Consider the following 19905-nt stretch of genomic DNA (forward strand, 5'->3'; position numbering starts at 1 on the left):
CCACATCTTCTTTATCCATTCATCTGTCGATGGACATATTGGCTCTTTCCACAGTTTGGCTATTGTGGACACTGCTGCTATAAACATCGGGGTGCACATACCCCTTCGGATCCCTACATTTGTATCTTTGGGGTAAATACCCAGTAGTGCAATTGCTGGGTCGTATGGTAGCTCTGTTTTCAACTTTTTGAGGAACCTCCATACTGTTTTCCAGAGTGGCTATACCAGCTTGCATTCCCACCAACAGTGTAGGAGGGTTCCCCTTTCTCTGCATCCCCACCAACATCTGTCATCTCCTGACTTGTTAATTTTAGCCATTCTGACTGGTGTGAGGTGGTATCTCATTGAGGTTTTGATTTGGGTTTCCCTGATGCCCCTATTTCTAAATAAGGTCATTGTATTACTTTGCTAGGATTGCAATAACAAAGTATCACAAACTGCATGACTTAAACAACAGAAAATTTTTGTCTACAATTCTGTAGGCTGGAAGTCTGAGATCAAGGTGTGGACAGGGTTGATTCCTTCTGAGGGCTGTGAGGAAGAATCTGGTCTAGGTCTCCCTCTTCAGGCTTACAGATGGCTGCCTTCTCTCTGTGTCTCTGCACATGACATTCTCCCTGTATGTATGTCTGTGTTCAAATTACCCCCTTTTAAATTTTTTAAATTGAGGTATAATTGACATGTAACACTATATTAGTTTCAAAGGCACAACATAATGATTTGATATTTATATGTATTGTGAATTGATCACCATACCAAGTCTAATTAACATCATCACCATACATAGTAACACATTTTTTTTCTTGTGATGAGAATTTCTAACATTTACTCTTAGCAACTTTCAAGTATACAGAATATATGTATATTTGGTTTAATATATATATATACATACACATAGAAATACAGTATTATTAACTATAGTCACCAGCTATTACATCCTCATGACTTATTTTATAACTGGAAGTTTATACCTTCTGACCTCCTTCACCCATTTTGCCCACCCCTCATCCTGACCTCTGGCAACCACCAATCTGTTCTCTATATCTATAAGCTTCTTTTTTGTTTGTTAAATTCCATATATTATTAAGATCATACAGTATTTGTCTTTCTTTTTTGGACTTATTTCACTTAGCATAACGCCCTTAGAATTCATCCATTTGTCACAAATGACAAGATTTCATTCTTCTTTATGGCTGAATAGTATTCCTGTGTGTGTATGTGTGTGTGTGTGTGTATCACATCTTCTTTGTTTATCCATCAGTGGACACTTGGGTTGTTTCCATATCTTGGCTGTTGTAAATAATACTGAAATGAACATAAGGGTGCATAAACCTTTTTCCAATTTTCATTTTCTTCAGATAGATACTCAGAAACAGGAATTAGTGGATTGTGTGGTAGTTCAATTTTTAATTTTTTAAGGAACCCTCTTACTGTTTTCCATAGTGGCTGTGCCATTTATATTCCCACCAACAGTGCATGATAGCTCTCTTTTCTCTACATCCCCAATAATACTTGTCATTTCTTGTCTTTTTGATACTAACCATTCTGACAGGTGTGATGTGATATCTCATTGTGGTTTTGATTTGCATTTCCCTGATGATTAGTGATGTTGAACATCTTTCCATGTACTTGTTAGCCATCTGTATCTCTTCTTTGGAAAAATACTTATTCAGATTCTCTGATCGTTTTTAAGTTGGATTATTTGTTTTTTTTGGCTATTGTGTTGTCAAATTTCTCCTTTTTATAAGGACACCAATCAGATGGGGTAGGGTCCACCCTAATGACCTCATCTTAACTAAATACATCTGTAAAGACTTTATTTTTAAATAAGATCACATTCTGAGGTACTCAGGGTTGGAACTTCAACATATGAATTTTGGGGTAACATCAACACATGAATTTGGGGTAACACAATTTATCCTATAAAGTCAAATTCTGAGGTTCTAGTTGGACATGAATTCTTGAGGAACACTAAGCACACTTGCAATTTTTTTTAAACTGAATCCCCAGAAAGATTTCAAAATGGTGTTATCATTATACTCATTTTATAGATTGAAAAATTATTTCATATTGAAGTTAAATAACTTACTCAAGGTCACGTGGTTGCTAGTTAAGAGTGCTGGGGGACTCCTTTTCAAATCAGAACTCAAATGTGATAGTCAGGTCCTCCAACAGATATAAATTCTTTCTGCTTTCCTGAGAAGTTTCCTTAATTTGTTTTTTAATTATTTTTCTATCAAGATAGGGTGCAATGCTTTAGTTTAGATACTTTTGAATATGCAAGTGTTTGACTCTGTGACAAAAAGATTCAGATATTTTGGGCGCCTGGGTGGCTCAGTTGGTTAAGCGACTGCCTTTGGCTCAGGTCATGGTCCTGGAGTCCCGGGATCGAGTCCCGCATCGGGCTCCCTGCTCGGCAGGGAGTCTGCTTCTCCCTCTGACCCTCCCCCCCTCTCATGTGCTCTCTCTCTCTCTCAAATAAATAAATAAAATCTTTAAAAAAAAAAAGATTCAGATATTTTAACTTTCCCTGAATTTTAAATATTTTATCCAGATGGTTGCTTACATGCAAATACGGTTTTAGTAAAAATTAAGATCCCATCAATTTAACATTGTGGTAGCATTGATTTTCAATACTGTTTCATTTGTCATATTTGGGCAACTGAACAAAGTTCTTTTTAAAATAATTTTTAATTTAAGACCTATTCCTTTGTTTGCTATAATTCTGTTCATTTGGTATCTATGTAATGATAGCATTAGAGCGATTTAATTATAGCCCTTAATTTTCATTAAAGCATGTAAAATGTTGCAAAAATTAGTTTTAAACAATGGCAAAAAGAAATCTTAATAAAAGGAGTTGGGGTCATTGCAGCCATAATTATGATTTGGAAAATCATAAAATCAACAGTCTTAATTTTCTGCTCCTCATTTCAGGACTAAAAAAAAAGATGTGTTCATTCTTCCTTTCATCTCTTTTCTTTAAGACAAAGACTTTTGGAGCATTTAGGCCAAAAAAGGAAATGGCATGTTGTCTCTTAGTCTTAGGAGGATGATACAAAAGCACTTTCCCTCTCTTTTCTTTCTCTCACAAAAGAGTTCCTATTCTGTTTCTCCAAAAAACTTCAGGGCTCCTCTTCTAGAATCTTCTCTCCAACTTCCTCAAAGTGGAAGTGGAAGGAGGAAGAGAGGGGATAGAAGGATAATGAATGCAGAGCAGGTATGACATGAGGACGAATGTAACTCTGCTAAGTAGATCAGAAGCATTTGTAAATAGAGCTGTTCCCAGGAAAGGAAGAGGGAGGCCTGGGTAGAATTATTAAGAACATATATGCTCCTTCTGATCTGGATTCCTGGGCCTCTCAGGAATAGATATGTCCCTGTGAAGGGGATCTCTGGAAAGAGGAATGCCTATAACTGGTGATAACTTTGCATTCCTGCTAAGTTCCCATTCACCATCTTCCTCAGCTCATCATCTTTTCAGGCAGTGAGCAGGTCAGGGCCTAGTTTGTAGCTCTAAGCTTTCATCAGGAGGAATTGATATGTCCCTTTGCACAATAATTTACAGGCCAGGCAGATCCTGAGGTTTCTGAGCAGCCTCTGAGTTGGGCAGCCAAGTAGCCCAACAGTGCCTCTGTTGACCTGCTCCCAAGTCCCCATCATCACAGGCCCCCACACTCTCACATATCCCAACACTACCGGGGCAGCTCGGCTTTCATTCCTTACACATATAGAGAAAGTCCACTTATAGTGACAAGATTTCTTTTAAAAAAAGGAAAGAAAGGGGGGGAAGGAATTTTTTTGTTTTAAAAAATGAGTTTGACAGTCATTTATTTAGGGAATTAACTTTATTTCAGTGAAAACTGGAATATCTATAAATCTGGATTCTGAATAGAAATTTTTTTTTCTATAATGATCATTTAAACTATTTTGTATTCCAGTTCACTCTGAAAGGTCAGGGATAAGACTTGTTTTTTTTTTTTTTTTCTGTTTTTGTATTGTGAAGACCTTTCTTTGGCCACTTGTGCTGTTTAGCAAAGGCATTTTGAGGGGGAAAAACAAACAATTACATACTGGGGCCTCAGACTGTCATTAAGTGGAATCTTTGACTATCGGAGTGATGCTTTTCTCTCTTTCTCTTTCCCCCTTCCTCCTTTCCAATCTCTCTCTCTCCTTCCCTAGTGTTGATGTTCCTTTGCTCTGGTTTGTGTTCTATGTCCAGAAGGCACTGCCTCAAATTTCCTACATGGCATTGGCATTGGGGAGGGTATGTGCTATGGTGAGCGCTGTGAATTGTGTAAGACTGTTGAATCACAGACCTGTACCTCTGAAACAAATATTACATTATATGTTTTAAAAAAAAAGAAGATAGTAGGAAGGGAGAAATGAAGGGGGGGAAATCGGAGGGGGAGACGAACCATGAGAGACCATAGTCTCATAATCATAATCATATTATGATTAACATAATAAAGTTTTTAAAATAAATAAATAAATAAAAAACTAATGATATGATGTATGGTGACTAACATAACATAATAAAATAAAATTAAAAAAAAGATAAAAAAAAAATTTCCTACATGGCTGTTCCCTGTCTCTCTCTTGAGCCTACTGTAGGCAAAACATCCATGTCAAGAACTACTGGAGGCTCAGTTGGGCAGGACATATTTATTCTTTGCCTTCAGGGAACTTACTTTGCAATGATAGCCCACCAGTAACAAGAAATGACATTTTTGTTGGTGGCTATGTCTGTATTACCAAGTAAACGTAAGCCTGATTTGTATTAAAATCTCAAAACAAAATGAGGAAATGGCTCTTTCTGTGGGGAGGGGGAAGAAAAAAGGTAATGATGATGGTATTTGGCACTGTGTTCCCTATCATAAAACATTAAATTAAATCTTTAAATGTGTATGGAGCACAAAATATGCACATCAGAATAAAACACATCAGGCATAACCAAAACTATAATTATATCAGTCCTGTGCCTGAGCCCACCTTAGTTGCTCTGCCAAGAAGCAATGCTTTAAGACGTTCTATCCATCTGTTAAAAAAAAAAAAAAAAAGCCTGTGTTGTACCTATACAAATCTCTGGAAAGCTTGAGAATGCTTTGGCTACTGATATTGCAGCTGCTGAGTTACTGGGCTACAGGCTGTCTCTTCTGGAGGTAAATGAACAGCTGCTGCTCTGTAGTTCTTTCCACACTTCCGTTGAGTGTCTCCTCCGCGCCGGGCCCTGTGGTAGGCCTTTGACACACAGAGATAAAAAGGGCATTACAGAGCTGCCCTCAAAGGGCTCACCAACTCTTACGGGTAACAGATTCAGAAACAGAAAAGAGCAAGGTTGTAAGCACCCTGAGCGGGGAAAACAGGGGGCATGATGGGGATACATAGGAGAGGTGTCTATGGTTTAGAGATGTTTTGTGGTAGAAAGTTGTCCCTGATGTGAACAAATATGATAGTCCTTCAATGTGTGGCCTGTGGGACCATTTTACTGAGTCACTCCAGACTGAAAGATTTCTATGCTTATTTAAAATGTGTGTTTGGGGCATCTGAGTGGCTCAGTCTGTTAAGCATCTGTCTTCTCCTGGGGTCATGATCCCAGAGTCTCTGCTCAGTGGGGATCCTGCTTCTCCCTCTCACTCTATCTGCCATTCCCCTTGCTTGTGCTCTCTCTCTCTCTCTCATTCTCTCTGTCAAATAAATAAATAAAATCTTTACCAAAAATAATAAAATAAAATGTGTGTGTGGGGGGGGTGGTATGTATGTGTGTGTATCTATATGTCTTATTTTTTGCGGGGGTATCAGTTGTCTCCTGTTACTACTCTCACATTGCTGGGCTTTGGAAACACTACTGCCCACTTCTGAGGTGGCTGAAACTGTCATGGGTTGGAAGACTGAGCAACCACATTTAAAAAACACACAAACAAAAAACTTGTTTCTGAAAGAAAAATGAAGAGGCTTAAAATGAGTGTCTGCATGAGATGTCCATAGCCACTTAAATATATAGGTTTTGTTCAAAAATCATTTTTAAAAAATTTTACATTCTGAATAACTGAGGCTGCTGAAGAGGTGGCTTCTGAATACTTGAGGTAAACACCTCACATACTGATTTTGAAGCTGATTGGGCTTTACTGATGTGAAGCTCTAGGAGCCAACCCTCTCTCTGCATAAGGTGACCTCTTGGGGGTGTGTGCAGACACTGCTTACCCCTGATACTCAGGATGTTGCGAACATTATTCTTCCACCTTGGTGTACCTTTTCCCTTCTTCTCCACTTCCCCCAACTTCACCTGGAGCCTCCATTATTTCTTGTCTGAACTAATACAATAGCCTCATACCAGGTGTTCCTATTTCCATTCCTGCTCCTGAATTCCAGAAGCCAGTGAGATTTTTTTCTTTGAAGTCTGAAATCAAATCATAGTGCTCCTTCCTTAATCACTAGAAGAATTCTGTTGCTTTTAGAATAAATGTAGGACTCCTGACTGTGGTCTACAGGATCCTCCATGATGACTCTTTCCCATGTCTCCAGTCTCCTTTCATCTATTTCTCCCTTGCTGACCTCCTTTTGGATACCAATCTCTATCCTACCTCAGGACCTTTGAACTTGCTGTTCCTTCTAACTTGAATATAGAGTGTCTACCTCTTTTTCTGTCTAAGTCTTATAATTCAAGTCGTGGCAAAATGCCACCTTGTCAGCCAGCCTTTGCTGAGCACTCTGTTAAGGTAACCTCTCTTCACCCAGGTTTTATTCCTTCTATTTTTTTTTTTACATACCCAGGATTATTCCTTCTATTACATTTTTACCTCCAGATGAAATTATCTTATTCATTTATGTGCTTACGTATTTACTCTCTGTCTGCCCCAGAAGAACATTTCTCTTTTTCACTGCTATGTCCCCAGTACTCACTAGGGATTCAATAAATATTCACTGAAAACATAAACAGCCTTAAGAAACAATGTAATTTGTTGGAGAGAGCTTTCATCTCCCACCATCTGCATTTATTTGAGTAATACTACACCTGCTATCATTTCTCACCAGACATAGCAAGTAAGAATATACTCTGCTCTGCAATCACTATTTGTTTATGGCTCCCAAAATGAAGAAAATTTCAAAGCCAACATCAGAGTCCTTAACTAAGAAATAACGATGTTCAGTGGCTCAGTGTCTGACAGATGAAACCTGGACTCTGTTGCAAGGGCCCTCAGGGCCGAGTGGCTGGCAACAGCCGAGGTTCTTGGCTCTCTGCCTGTGCATGTTACTGCCAGCCTTATTGCCTCTGCACTGAATTTATATTTTAATACAGGACACCAACAATGCATTTGTGTAATAGAGGCACAGAGAACAATTTTCCTTTTCCAGGCCAGAAGCTTTATTTTCCCTTCCCACCTTCTAATTGAATTTCCTTTTCCTCTTACCTAACCCCAGTTTTCCTCCTGTGACAAATACATCTTCTCTTATAATTATTTTACTTTCTTTTGTCCTTGTTATACCATCTACCTTTGTTATGGGACTTCTTGCCACTGTTTCTGCTAAGGCATATCATCTGGGGTTACTAAACAGGCAGAACCTGAGTACTAGATGATCTAAAAAGAGGTCTAACTAGATTTGTTTAAGGGATTTTCTATATAGCATGAAATAGTTCTTCCAGTCATCTGTGCTTATGATTTAGCCTTTAGTTGGTTTAAATCACCATCAACATGTGCATGTATCCAGAGAGTCATTTTGTTCTGTTCTTCTTTTATTAGATATCAGCAACTACTGGCTTTCCCAGGAAAAGCCAGAAGTCACATTATAAAATGGGGCCAACAAGAGAATGAGATTATTGTATGTATAAGACTATAGGCAGAGCTTGTGAAACATGGTTGGTGCCCAATCAATAGCTGATGAATGAAAGAGCATTTTGAGCATGACAGATAATGGGCAGCTTAGATTACTGAGATAAACGGAGAGGCCATTGACTTTTCTAGTGGACAGTAGAGGCTGGATTCTGGACAGTTCAGGGAGGAGAGGGATAGTAAGAGCATTACAGACGTATAATCTCTCAAGAGACAAATCCAGTTACAAGAGATGAATCCAGCAGTAACATAGACTAGATCTATGTCTCAAAACACATTGCATAGCTGATGGAGAAGAGAGTGTTAAATTCCTCGCAGGGCTGGCTTCTTGGGAGGGCGGTCTGTGCAGTCATACTGATCCCTGTGCTGAGAATGGCTTCATACTTAGTTAAAATGTTCCACTGTTGCCATCTTGAATTTCATTATTTTTGAACTAGGGATCCTACATTTTCATCTGGCACTGGGCCCCACAAATTACACAGCCAGTTCTGCTTCCTTTTCGCTGGCATTTCCCCTATGCTGCATACCCATTGATGTTCATATAATTCTTAGAGATAGTAAAACAGAAACCCTCTGTGCATGTTGGAAAGTTTGATTAAAACTTTCAACTAAAACACTATGAACATTTGTGTTTGTACCCTTGCAGTCCCTTCACATTTAAGGGAACAATGAAAAAGAGACATGTTGTAACTTGGGGAAACAAAAGGTCTGTTTTTCTCTTATTCCTATTTTTATGCATTTGTTCATTCTCTCACAAAATGGTTATTAAGTGTCTAATATGTCCTACAGACTATGCTAGACACTAGGACACAAACAACCTAGATGTGGTGTGTTTACCCATAAGGGGCAAGCGAAGGAAAATAAAAATAATTATTATAATAGCTACCTATTATACAATACCTATTGAGGACCAGCCATTGTTTTAAGGGTTTTATATAGTAGCTTACTTAATTCCCACAAAAGCCCTATGAAATCATTACTATTAATATCCTCATTTTGCTGGTGAGAAATGTGAGACAGAGATAGGTTATATAAATTGTACACGTTCCATAGCTAGAAAGTGGCATAGCCAGGATTTAAAACCAAGTAGCTTAACTTGATTGACTGTACCCTTAGCCACTAAGTGCAACAAATGATAGAGGTGCTATGAGGGAAGGAGGCAAAGGTAATGCATGGTATGAGGCTGCCCAAAGGAGGGAATTGTCAGTTTTATCTTGTAGGGAGCTGGTAAGGAAGGTTTTGTCACAATAATCTTGCTTGAAATGGACTGTGAAGCATGGGGAAGTGGCTATCCACTGATGAAGAGAATGCACTGGGATGAGGTGGGAGGGGCTTGGCTGGGTAGAGAGCAGAGAAGTAAGTCTGGAGCCCTGGGAAGCTCCCAGATCTTGTGTCTGAAGAGCTTGGAGGTTTTATATAGGTGATGACAAGTCATTAAAATTTTTAAGCAAAGACTTGACGTGATCAGATGAGCACTATAGAATATTCTCTCCAACAACAGTATAAATGGTAGAATCCAAGGATAAAAAATCAAAGTAGAGACAAGTAGATAATTGCAATGGTGTGTCAGTGACCCCGAGGTCCTTACTAAAGGCAATGGCTGGGAAGTAGAAAGGAGGAAATGAAGGATAAGAGATGCTTTTTTGCAGCTTAATAGGACTGGGGTATTGGCTGGATTAGCTGGTTGTTGGGAGGGCTGAGGAAAGGATGAAGTCTAGGATGGCTCTAGGAGGTCTCACGGCCCAGTGCCTTCCTTCTTGACTTACTGTCCTTTCTTCCCCTAACCAGTCTTCTCCAACATAGCTTCTTCACCAGGACTCAAGAAGGGAGGAAAGCATAGAGAGTAAATTAGAATAAAGAAATGGAGTCTGAGAAAGGGAAAGTGTCCATGGCAAAGGAGAAAGAGAAAGGGAGGGGGTGAAAGTTCCAGAAAACAATTGGAAGGACAGGATGGAATAATGAACTGATTTTTAATCTCTCATATGACAGATTAAGGTAAACTCTTGAAAATAATGCCACATATATGTATTTATTTTACTGCATTATCTTTTAAAAATAGAACTTGAGGGAAAGATAAGTATGTCAGAACAAGAGAGAGACAGGTGACAGGGATGTGTGGCAACGAGACAGAGGAAAGAGTCATAACTTTGTAACCTACCTTTGATTGGGGCAAGCTTGAAAATGAGAAGGAAGACATGCATAGACACCAAATCACAAACTGTCAACTGGAAAGAAAGCAAAATCATCTAGCGAAATGTAAATTACTGAGAACAGACAGGTGCATAATTTATGTAGATTTGTATTAATGACTAGACAAATGAACATAATTTTTCAGAACACTAGCAACTCAGAAAATACATGTTGATTGAATTCAACATGTATTTTCAGAGCATTTACTGTGTGGCATGCTTCAGGGCATGTATTGGAATATAAATCCAATCTGTGAGCATTAATAACACCCACAGACACAGACATAGACCCACTGAACGTAAGTACTTAACATCTAGTATGAAGGCAAATTATAATAATCAAATGTGTATACTATAAGACTAGAGAGGTCATTAGGGGGATGAAATGTTATACATCTTAATAAAAATGCTGGAACTCGTTGAGTGTGAATCAGAAAATTTCCTTAAAAGAGGTAATATTTTGGATCAGCTTTGAAGGACTGGTGGGTTCTCAGCAGGTAGAGGCATAAAGGCTTTTGTCCAAGCAAAGGAAAGGCAGAGCAGTTAGCAAAGTCTGGGTACAGTAAGTGTCTCATTACTTGGATCACAGAAAATATTAAATTGTCATAAGATATCAGTTTAGTGAAATATTAGAAGGCCAAGATGTGTGGTTTTACTATCAACCAGTGTGCATTAATAATTGTGTGTGTGTGCGTGCATGCACATGCATGTAAGGGATTCTGATAATGAGAAATGTGGTTTCAGAGGATGGTGGGCAAGCAATAGGAAGGGTGGAAAACTAATTAGATTTTAGGAAAGAAAACTAGATAGGAGGTAATGGCCCTATAGTTCATATGAAGAGTGGTTGACAGTGGAAACAAAAAGATGATGGATTTGAGAGACATTTCAAAGCAGAATTAGCAGAATTGGAAACTGATTGCAAAAACAGAGGGGTGTACAGTGAGCCAGGAGGCACCAACAAAGTTGAGGGCAGATTGGAGACTATATGGTTCAGAGGAAGGTGATGCTGTTAATCAATCATATTTCCGGATCTACTCGAGGGATAGATGAGCTTGTGAAAATTTCAGCAGAAATTGATCATGTGAATGAATTTACCATCCTTTTATTTCTTCTTATCAATTTGCAGATTTAAAAAAAGCTATTTATGCCTTTGTAGTGCATTCAAATAAAATATTAATTTCATGAATACACACATACACAAACACAAATGCTCTGAAAAAAAATCCTACATTCAGTTCTTATCAAAGAGTAGAAAAAAGATGATGCATTCTCTGCACTAAAATTTCTCTATTACTGTCATTTTTTTTAAGATTTTTTATTTATTTATTTGACAGAGTGAGAGAGCACAAGCAGGGGGAAGAGTAGAGGGAGAGGGAGAAGCAGGCTCCCCGCCAAGCAGGGAGCCCGATGTGGGGCTCGATCCCAGGACCCTGAGATCATGACCTGAGCTGAAGGCAGACGCTTAACCATCTGAGCCACCCAGGCACCCCAGTCTATTACTGTCATTTTTGAGCTGTGCATAGCTCTAGATTTCCAAAAGAAAAATGAATAGGGTACATAATACTATTCTCAGAAAAAGGCCACCCACTGCCATAGACTGTGTAAGTATAATTCTCATTGACAAGCCAAGATTGAAGAATGTATATAAGGCCAATTGCACAGACTCAGTCTGTTTTTCCAGCTATTTAACTGTTCCCATCAAGTGCTATGTTTATTTGCATGGGAGTGGAATGGATCCAAAGAACTTGAAAGCAGCGAAGCCACATACCTTGCTGTGAGAAGTACAGATGGGACTGGTGAGGCTTTTACCTGAGACTCTACACCTAGATCATTAAAACCACATAAACCTCAGAGAAAGACTGAGAATGCAGAATGTGGGACATCAAGTAGAAAATTATCTAAAGCAATGGCAAGAACATCTGGCAAGATCAGAGCATGGTAGAACGTGCCAATTTCTTTTTGAGGCTGACCTGCTGGGAGAAGAGAAATAGTCCCAGGAAAAAGAGAGGTTAAAATATCAAACTCATTTTGAAATTTTAGGCAAACAAAAGTTGGAGCAATCATGCTGATCACTTTTCATATTATGATTTAAATAGGAAAATGACTGACTTAGGGAATTTCGGAAAAATAAAAAAGAATAGATTCACTAACTGACCCAATTAGTAAACACAGCAAGTTGCCATATTTCCTGCCCAATAACAGATGCAAGCCTTAGGGGAGCTGCACGCTGCCTTCCAGGTCATTGAACAAATGACTTCTACTGATCAGTGCACTAATTATGCTGAAAGAGTTAAAAGGGCTTCTAACTGCCTTCTACACCCAAGGGAGGGTTGAGTCCCAGGGAAGCTAAGCTCAAGGAAGAACCAGACTATGACTATTCCTGAAACCAAAAATGCCAGCATCTTGTCTCATCACTATTCCATAGCAACCTATGACATTTATTACTCACAGTCCACCTTGTTAGCCAGGTCCACGTTGGTGGCCTGCCTCTAACATGACTCCCACATAAAACTTCAGTGAAGGTTAACCTTCATGAAAGTTAAATGTTTCTTGTGTCTTCTGTCCTTAAAATGCTTTAGCATGGAAGTCAACAATACTGAGTTGATGTTGGCAGCAGGGATGCCTAATGACTGTGTCCTCAAGGAGTTTAGGAAAGTTTGGGAAAGGAAGTTAGGACAGGTTACATATATAATGTAAATGGAAAAGAGTGTGATAATTTTCGCAAAAGACAAAAAAGCAGAGTCTCGAGGGTTAAAAGGAGGGAGGGATGATATCTCATCATGAATGTGTTTTCCATGAATTTTAGAGAGTGAACAATCGGAAAATGATGGATTTAAGGTGACCTGGCATAATGCAGACTTGTGGCAGATAGATATGGAAGGAGAGGATGTGTGTCAAGAAGAGAGAACAGCATGGGCACAAGGAAGCATAGAGGTGGGAAAGAACAAAGGTGTGACTGTCACATGGCTGGAGTTGGGTTGGGAAAGAAGTCATCAGTATCAGGAAGGAAAGACTGATTGGGACTTTTGTGAAGGACTTTGAATGCCAGTGTTAGGATTTTACATTTAATTTGGTAAGCAAAGGGGAGCAACCAGATGTTTGTACATAAGAGAATGACATGATTAAAACTGTTTTAGGAAGATTAATTTGGCAGTTGTCTTTGGTTAGATTGATGATGCAAGAGACTGGTGCTTGGAAAAAAACAGTTGATAGGCTTTTAAAATTGTGTCATCTGACAAGAAGTTGATCAGTAATTTAAAAAATCTTATAAATATTTAAATTTTCCTGAAGTCCCATTGATATCTCTTTAAAAGGCATCAAAGATTTGGCAATAAGAAACATTATTAGCTTTCTTTTTTCTTTCTTCCTTCCTTCCTTCCTTTCTTTCTTTTCTTTCGTTCTTTCTGTATGGGAGAACCAGCCCTCTAGCTTTCTGCCTGCACATCAGCTGTGGAAGGAACACTGGAGATGCATGGTATCCTGTTCTGGTTCTGTCCTTGCATTGTTGTGTGACCTTGAGCAAGTCACACCTCTTTGGTCCTCAGTTTTCACTTGTGTGAAATGAGGGTTTAGACTCCATGACTTCCAGAGTCATTTTCAGATTTCACGTTTTCACATTCTTCATAGGAACAAAGTGAATTGCAATGGATAAAAGGGTTAATGTCTGTCTGCATTTTCTTCTGCCTATTTCGCTGACTCCCCAAGAATTCTAGTAAGGAGGATGAGTTGAAGATTTCAGTTCATGCATGGATTTAAGGTAGCATGAACTTGTTTCATTTGTTGCATTAGTTTAAATACCATCTTTAATGTTTTCTTGTCATGCTACTGTTGTTGCTTTTCCTTGTTTACAATAAGCTAAACTTTTGCAGATGCCTGCTCCCAAGTCTTACAATGAATTAAGGATACATTTTCTTCTTTATATTTAAGAAGACTTGGAATACCAATTTAAATAAATCAGCTGTGGTGTAATATTGGTATGTCTTACTTTCATAGGGAATAATTTAAATCAGCTAGATGTGCTGTGTAATACTTTAAAAAAAATATGAATGCAACACAGCTACCAAATGCACTAAGAACAAACAGAAGATATTTCAGATCAGTTGGTTAATTAATTTAATTAATTATAACAGAACATAGAGAGTATTAAGTAACCAATGGTCATGTTTCCAAGACTAATTTATAACTCACAAGTTGTCTGATTGTTCTTAACTAAGAAGATGATAAGGTTTATAATTCTCTTTTATATTCTATTCACTCTATTTGTATTTTTTTCTGGGGGCTTCAATATAGTTTTATAAAAGGCTTATGAGGACACTATGGTCAATATATTCCAGTGAGAATCTTCTTGAACTCTAGAGCAACTGTCAGAGATTTTATCTATGTCAATTTGGTCAGACAGATGTAGAGAATGGGTGAGTCAAATATTCTTAACTCACCCACTTACCATTTGCCTGATACTAATTAGACAGTCATCAACTGTTTCTGGATTTGTTCTATTATGTTTACATAGCATTTAGCAGATAGAGTTTGAGTCATCAGGGGACTGGGGATACCACTGTTAAAAGTGCCACTCCCCCCCGCTTCTTTAAATTTCGTAGAAAAATAGACAGATGAACTAGAATGGTAAAGGATTTGGGTAAAAGAATGTCATTATGTAGTTTAGGAAAAATACTCTTATTATGGGTTTTGGAGATGAGCTAATGTGAACCACTTTCTAAAATAGTGGCCAAGATTTTTGTGATTGTGGATATTGGAAAGACTATGCCTCCATGCCCACCCTCCTGCCCCAACCCACACCCTTCCTCAGATATACATACTACCTATAGCCCCACCCTGTTACTTTTGCTCAGATTGCAGTTGAATAAAAAATTTGGATTTATTTATAGGTTTCAGTAAAATGGGTTAAATGGAGATATGTGTACATTAACTCATGCTTCTTCATCTTCTCCCAAGTAATATTTCCAAGTGGGTGTGGTATGCTTGAGGAAAATCTTGGTCTCACCCTTCTCTCTTTGAGAAGACGCAAAATAATATGTTTGTTTCAAGCTACAGATCATGAACCATTTGTTAATTTTTTATGTGCATAACTTGTTATGCACTATTTATGAATTAGCTAACAAATTTGTATTTTAGTTATTGATGAAATATTAAAAGAAATTATTAACTAACTAAATAATAAGGCAATCAAGTAGTATTCATTCAACTTGCCTGACCTAGTCACTGAAATCTGCCTAGAAAATCTTAGAATGTTTAATGTAATAAAAAGAAGTATTTTTTTTTAAAGATTCTTATTTATTTATTTGAGAGAGAGAATGAGATAGAGAGAGAGATCATGAGAGGGGGGAGGGTCGGGGGAGAAGCAGACCCCCTGCTGAGCAGGGAGCCCGATGCGGGATTCGATTCCGGGACTCCAGGATCATGACCCGAGCCGAAGGCAGTCGCTTAACCAACTGAGCCACCCAGGCGCCCTAAAAAGAAGTATTTTTAAGAGGTCTATAGATAAAAATCAAATGACTTTTACCAGAGTTACTAGTTTGAAAACTCAATACAAAATTAAAATAAACCTGTTGGGACTATGACTTGGTTATAATATAAAAGATGATAGAAACATCTGAAATTTAGCGTGATTTAATTTTTCTTGTAGCTAAAAATATAGCTTTGGTAATTGAATTTATATTAGCATTTATATCACCAATACATTCAAATGTATGAAGTCTCATCTCTGTTTATAGCCTGTAGATTAGTGCTAATAGAACTTTCTGCAGCCATAGGAATAGTTTATATCTATTCTGACTGATATGGTAGCCACTAGCTACATGTGGCTATCAAACATTCAAGACATGGCTAATGTAACTAAGAAACTATTTCATTGTATTTAATTTTTATTGATATAAATTAATTTTTTAAATTTTATTTTATTATGTTAGTCACCATACATTACATCATTAGTTTTTGATGTAGTGTTCCATGATTCATTGTTTGCGTATAACACCCAGTGCTCCATGCAGAATGTGCCCTCTTTAATACCTATCACCGGGCTAACCCATCCCCCCACCCCCCTCCCCTCCAGAACCCTCAGTTTGTTTCTCAGAGTCTATAGTCTCTCATGGTTCATCCTCCCCTCCGATTTCCCACCCTTCATTTTTCCCTTCCTACTATCTTCTTCTTCTTCTTCTTTTTTTTTTTAACATATAATGTATTATTTGTTTCAGAGGTACAGGTCTGTGATTCATCAGTCTTACACAATTCACAGCACTCACCATAGCACATACCCTCCCCAATGCCCATCACCCAGCCACCCCATCCCTCCCACCGCCCACCACTCCAGCAACCCTCAATTTGTTTCCTGAGATCAAGAGTCTCTTATGATTTGTCTCCCTCTCAGGTTTCATCTTGTTTAATTTTTTCCTCCCTTCCCCTATGCTCCTCTGTCTTGTTTCTTAAAGTCCTCGTATCAGTGAGATCATATGATACTTGTCTTTCTCTGATTGACTTATTTCACTTAGCACAATACCCTCTAGTTCTATCCACCTCATTGCAAATGGCAAGATTTCGTTTTTTGGGTATTTTTTGATGGCTGCATAATATTCCATTGTATATATATACCACATCTTTATCCATTCATCTGTTGATGGATGTCTTGGCTCCTCCCATAGTTTGGCTATTGTGGACATTGCTGCTATAAACATTGGCGGGGCATGTACCCCTTCGGGTCACTACATTTGTATCTTTGGGGTAAATACCCAGGAGTGCAACTGCTAGGTCATAGGGAAGCTCTATTTTCAATTTCTTAAGGAATCTCCATACTGTTTTCCAGAGTGGCTGCACCAGCTTGCATTCCCACCAACAGTGTAGGAGGGTTCCCCTTTCTCCGCATCCCTGCCGACACCTGTCCTTTCCTGACTTGTTAATTTTAGCCATTCTGACTGGTGTGAGGTGGTATCTCATTGAGGTTTTGATTCGGATTTCCCTGATGCCGAGCGATGTTGAGCACTTTCTCACATGTCTGTTGGCCATTTGGATATCTTCTTTGGAGAAATGTCTGTTTATGTCTTCTGCCCATTTCTTGATTGGATCATTTGTTCTTTGGGTGTTGAGTTTGATAAGATCTTTATAGACTTTGGATACTAGCCCTTTATCTGATGTGTCATTTGCAAATATCTTCTCCCATTCTGTCGGTTGTCTTTTGGTTTTGCCGACTGTTTCCTTTGTTGTGCAAAAGCTTTTCAACTTGATGAAGTCCCAATAGTTTATTTTTGCCCTTGCTTCCCTTGCCTTTGGTGATGTTTCTGGGAAGAAGTTGCTGCGGCTGAGGTCGAAGACATTGCTGCCTGTGTTCTTCTCTAGGATTTTGATGGATTCCTATCTCACATTTAGGTCTTTCATACATTTTGAGTCTATTTTTGTGTGTGGTGTAAGGAAATGGTCCAGTTTCCTTTCTCTGCATGTGGCTGTCCAATTTTCCCAACACCATTTGTTGAAGAGACTGTCTTTTTTCCATTGGACATTCTTTCCTGCTTTGTCAAAGATTAGTTGACCATAGAGTTGAGGGTCCATTTCCGGGCTCTCTATTCTGTTCCATTGATCTATGTGTCTGTTTTTGTGCCAGTAGCATACTGTCTTGATGATGACAGCTTTGTAATAGAGCTTGAAGTCTGGAATTGTGATGTCACCAGCTTTGCTTTTCTTTTTCAACATTCTGGTTCCATACAAATTTTAGGATTATTTGTTCCAGTTCTGTGAAAAAGTGGATGGTATTTTGATAGGGATTGCATTAAATGTGTAGATTGCTCTAGGTAGCATTGACATCTTCGCAATATTTGTTCTTCCAATCCATGAGCATGGAACGTTTTTCCATTTCTTTGTGTCTTCCCTCAATTTCTTTCATGAGTATTCTATAGTTTTCTGAGTACAGATTCTTTGCCTCCTTGTTTAGATTTATTCCTAGGTATCTTATGATTTTGGATGCAGTTGCAAATGGGATCAACTCCTTAATTTCTCTTTCTTCTATCTTGTTGTTGGTGTATAGAAATGCCACTGATTTCTGTGGATTGATTTTATATCCTGCCACTTTACTGAATTCCTGTATGAGTTCTAGCAGTTTTGGGGTGGAGTCTTTTGGGTTTTCCACATAAAGTATCATATCATCTGCAAAGAGTGAGAGTTTGACTTCTTTGCCAATTCAGATGCCTTTTATTTCTTTTTGTTGTCTGATTGCTGAGGCTAGGACTTCTAATACTATGTTGAATAGCAGTGGGATAGTGGACATCCCTGCCGTGTTCCTGACCTTAGGGGAAAAGTTCTCAGTTTTTCCCCATTGAGAATGATATTCACTGTGGGTTTTTCATTGATGGCTTTTATGATATTGAGGTATGTATCCTCTATCCCTACACTCTGAAGAGTTTTAATCAAGAAAGGATGCTATAGTTTGTCAAATGCTTTTTCTGCATTTATTGAGAGGATCATATGGTTCTTGTTCTTTCTTTTATTAATGTATTGTATCACATTGATTGATTTGCAGATGTTGAACCAACCTTGCAGCCCAGGGATAAATCCCACTTGGTCGTGGTGAATAATCCTTTTAATGTACTGTTGGATCCTATTGGTTAGTATTTTGGTGAGAATTTTTGCATCCCTGTTCATCAGGGATATGGTCTGTAATTCTCCTTTTTCATGGGGTCTTTGTCTGGTTTTGGGATCAAGGTAATACTGGCCTCATAAAACGAGTTTGGAAGTTTTCCTTCCATTTCTATTTTTTGGAACAGTTTCAGAAGTATAGGTATTAATTCTTCTTTAAATGTTTGGTAGAATTCTCCTGGGAAGCCATCTGGCCCTGGCCTCTTGTTTGTTGGGAGATTTTTGATGACTGCTTCAATTTCCTTAGTGGTTATAGGTCTGTTCAGGTTTTCTATTTCTTCCTGGTTCAATTTTGGTGATTTATAATTCTCTAGGAATGCATCCATTTCTTCCAGATTGTCTAATTTGCTGACATATAGTTGCTTATAATATGTTCTGATAATTGTTTGTATTTTGGGGTCATTTCTCTTTTCTTTTTGATAAGTCTGGCTGGGGTTTATCAATCTTATTAATTCTTTCAAAGAACCAGCTCCTAGTTTCGTTGATCTGTTCTACTGTTCTTTTAGTTTCTATTTCAGTGATTTCTGCTCTGATCTTTATTATTTCTCTTCTCCTGCTGGGTTTAGGCTTTATTTGCTCTTCTTTCTCCAGCTCCTTTAAGCGTAGGGTTAGATTGTGTATTTGCGAACTTTCTTGTTTCTTATTTCTTGAGAAAGGCTTGTATTGCTATATACTTTCCTCTTAGGACCACCTTTGCTGCATCCCAAAGATTTTGAACAGTTATGTTTTCATTTTTATTTGTTTCCATGAATTTTTAAAATTATTCTTTTATTTCCTGGTTGACCCATTCATTCTTTAGTAGGGTTCTCTTTAGCCTCCATGCATTTGAGTTCTGTCCGACTTTCCTCTTGTGACTGAGTTCTAGTTTCAAAGCATTGTGGTCCGAAAATATGCAGGGAATGATTCCAATCTTTTGGTACTAGTTGAGACCTGATTTGTGACCTAGGATGTGATCTATTCTGGAGAATGTTCCATGGGCACTAGAGAAGAATGTGTATTCTGTTGCTTTGGGATGGAATGTTCTGAATATATCTGTGAAGTCCATTTGGTCCAGTGTGTCATTTAAAGCCTTTATTTTCTTGTTGATCTTTTGCTTAGATGAGCTGTCCATTTCAGTGAGGAGGATGTTAAAGTCCCCTACTATTATTGTATTGTTGTCAATGTGTGTCTTTGATTTTTTTATTAATTGGCTTATATAATTGGTTGCTCCCATGTTAGGGGCATAGATATTTACAATTGTTAGATCTTCT

This window comes from Leptonychotes weddellii, chromosome 1 (genome assembly GCF_054177405.1).
Source record: "Leptonychotes weddellii isolate Sample4059 chromosome 1, ASM5417740v2, whole genome shotgun sequence".
NCBI lineage: Eukaryota > Metazoa > Chordata > Mammalia > Carnivora > Phocidae > Leptonychotes > Leptonychotes weddellii.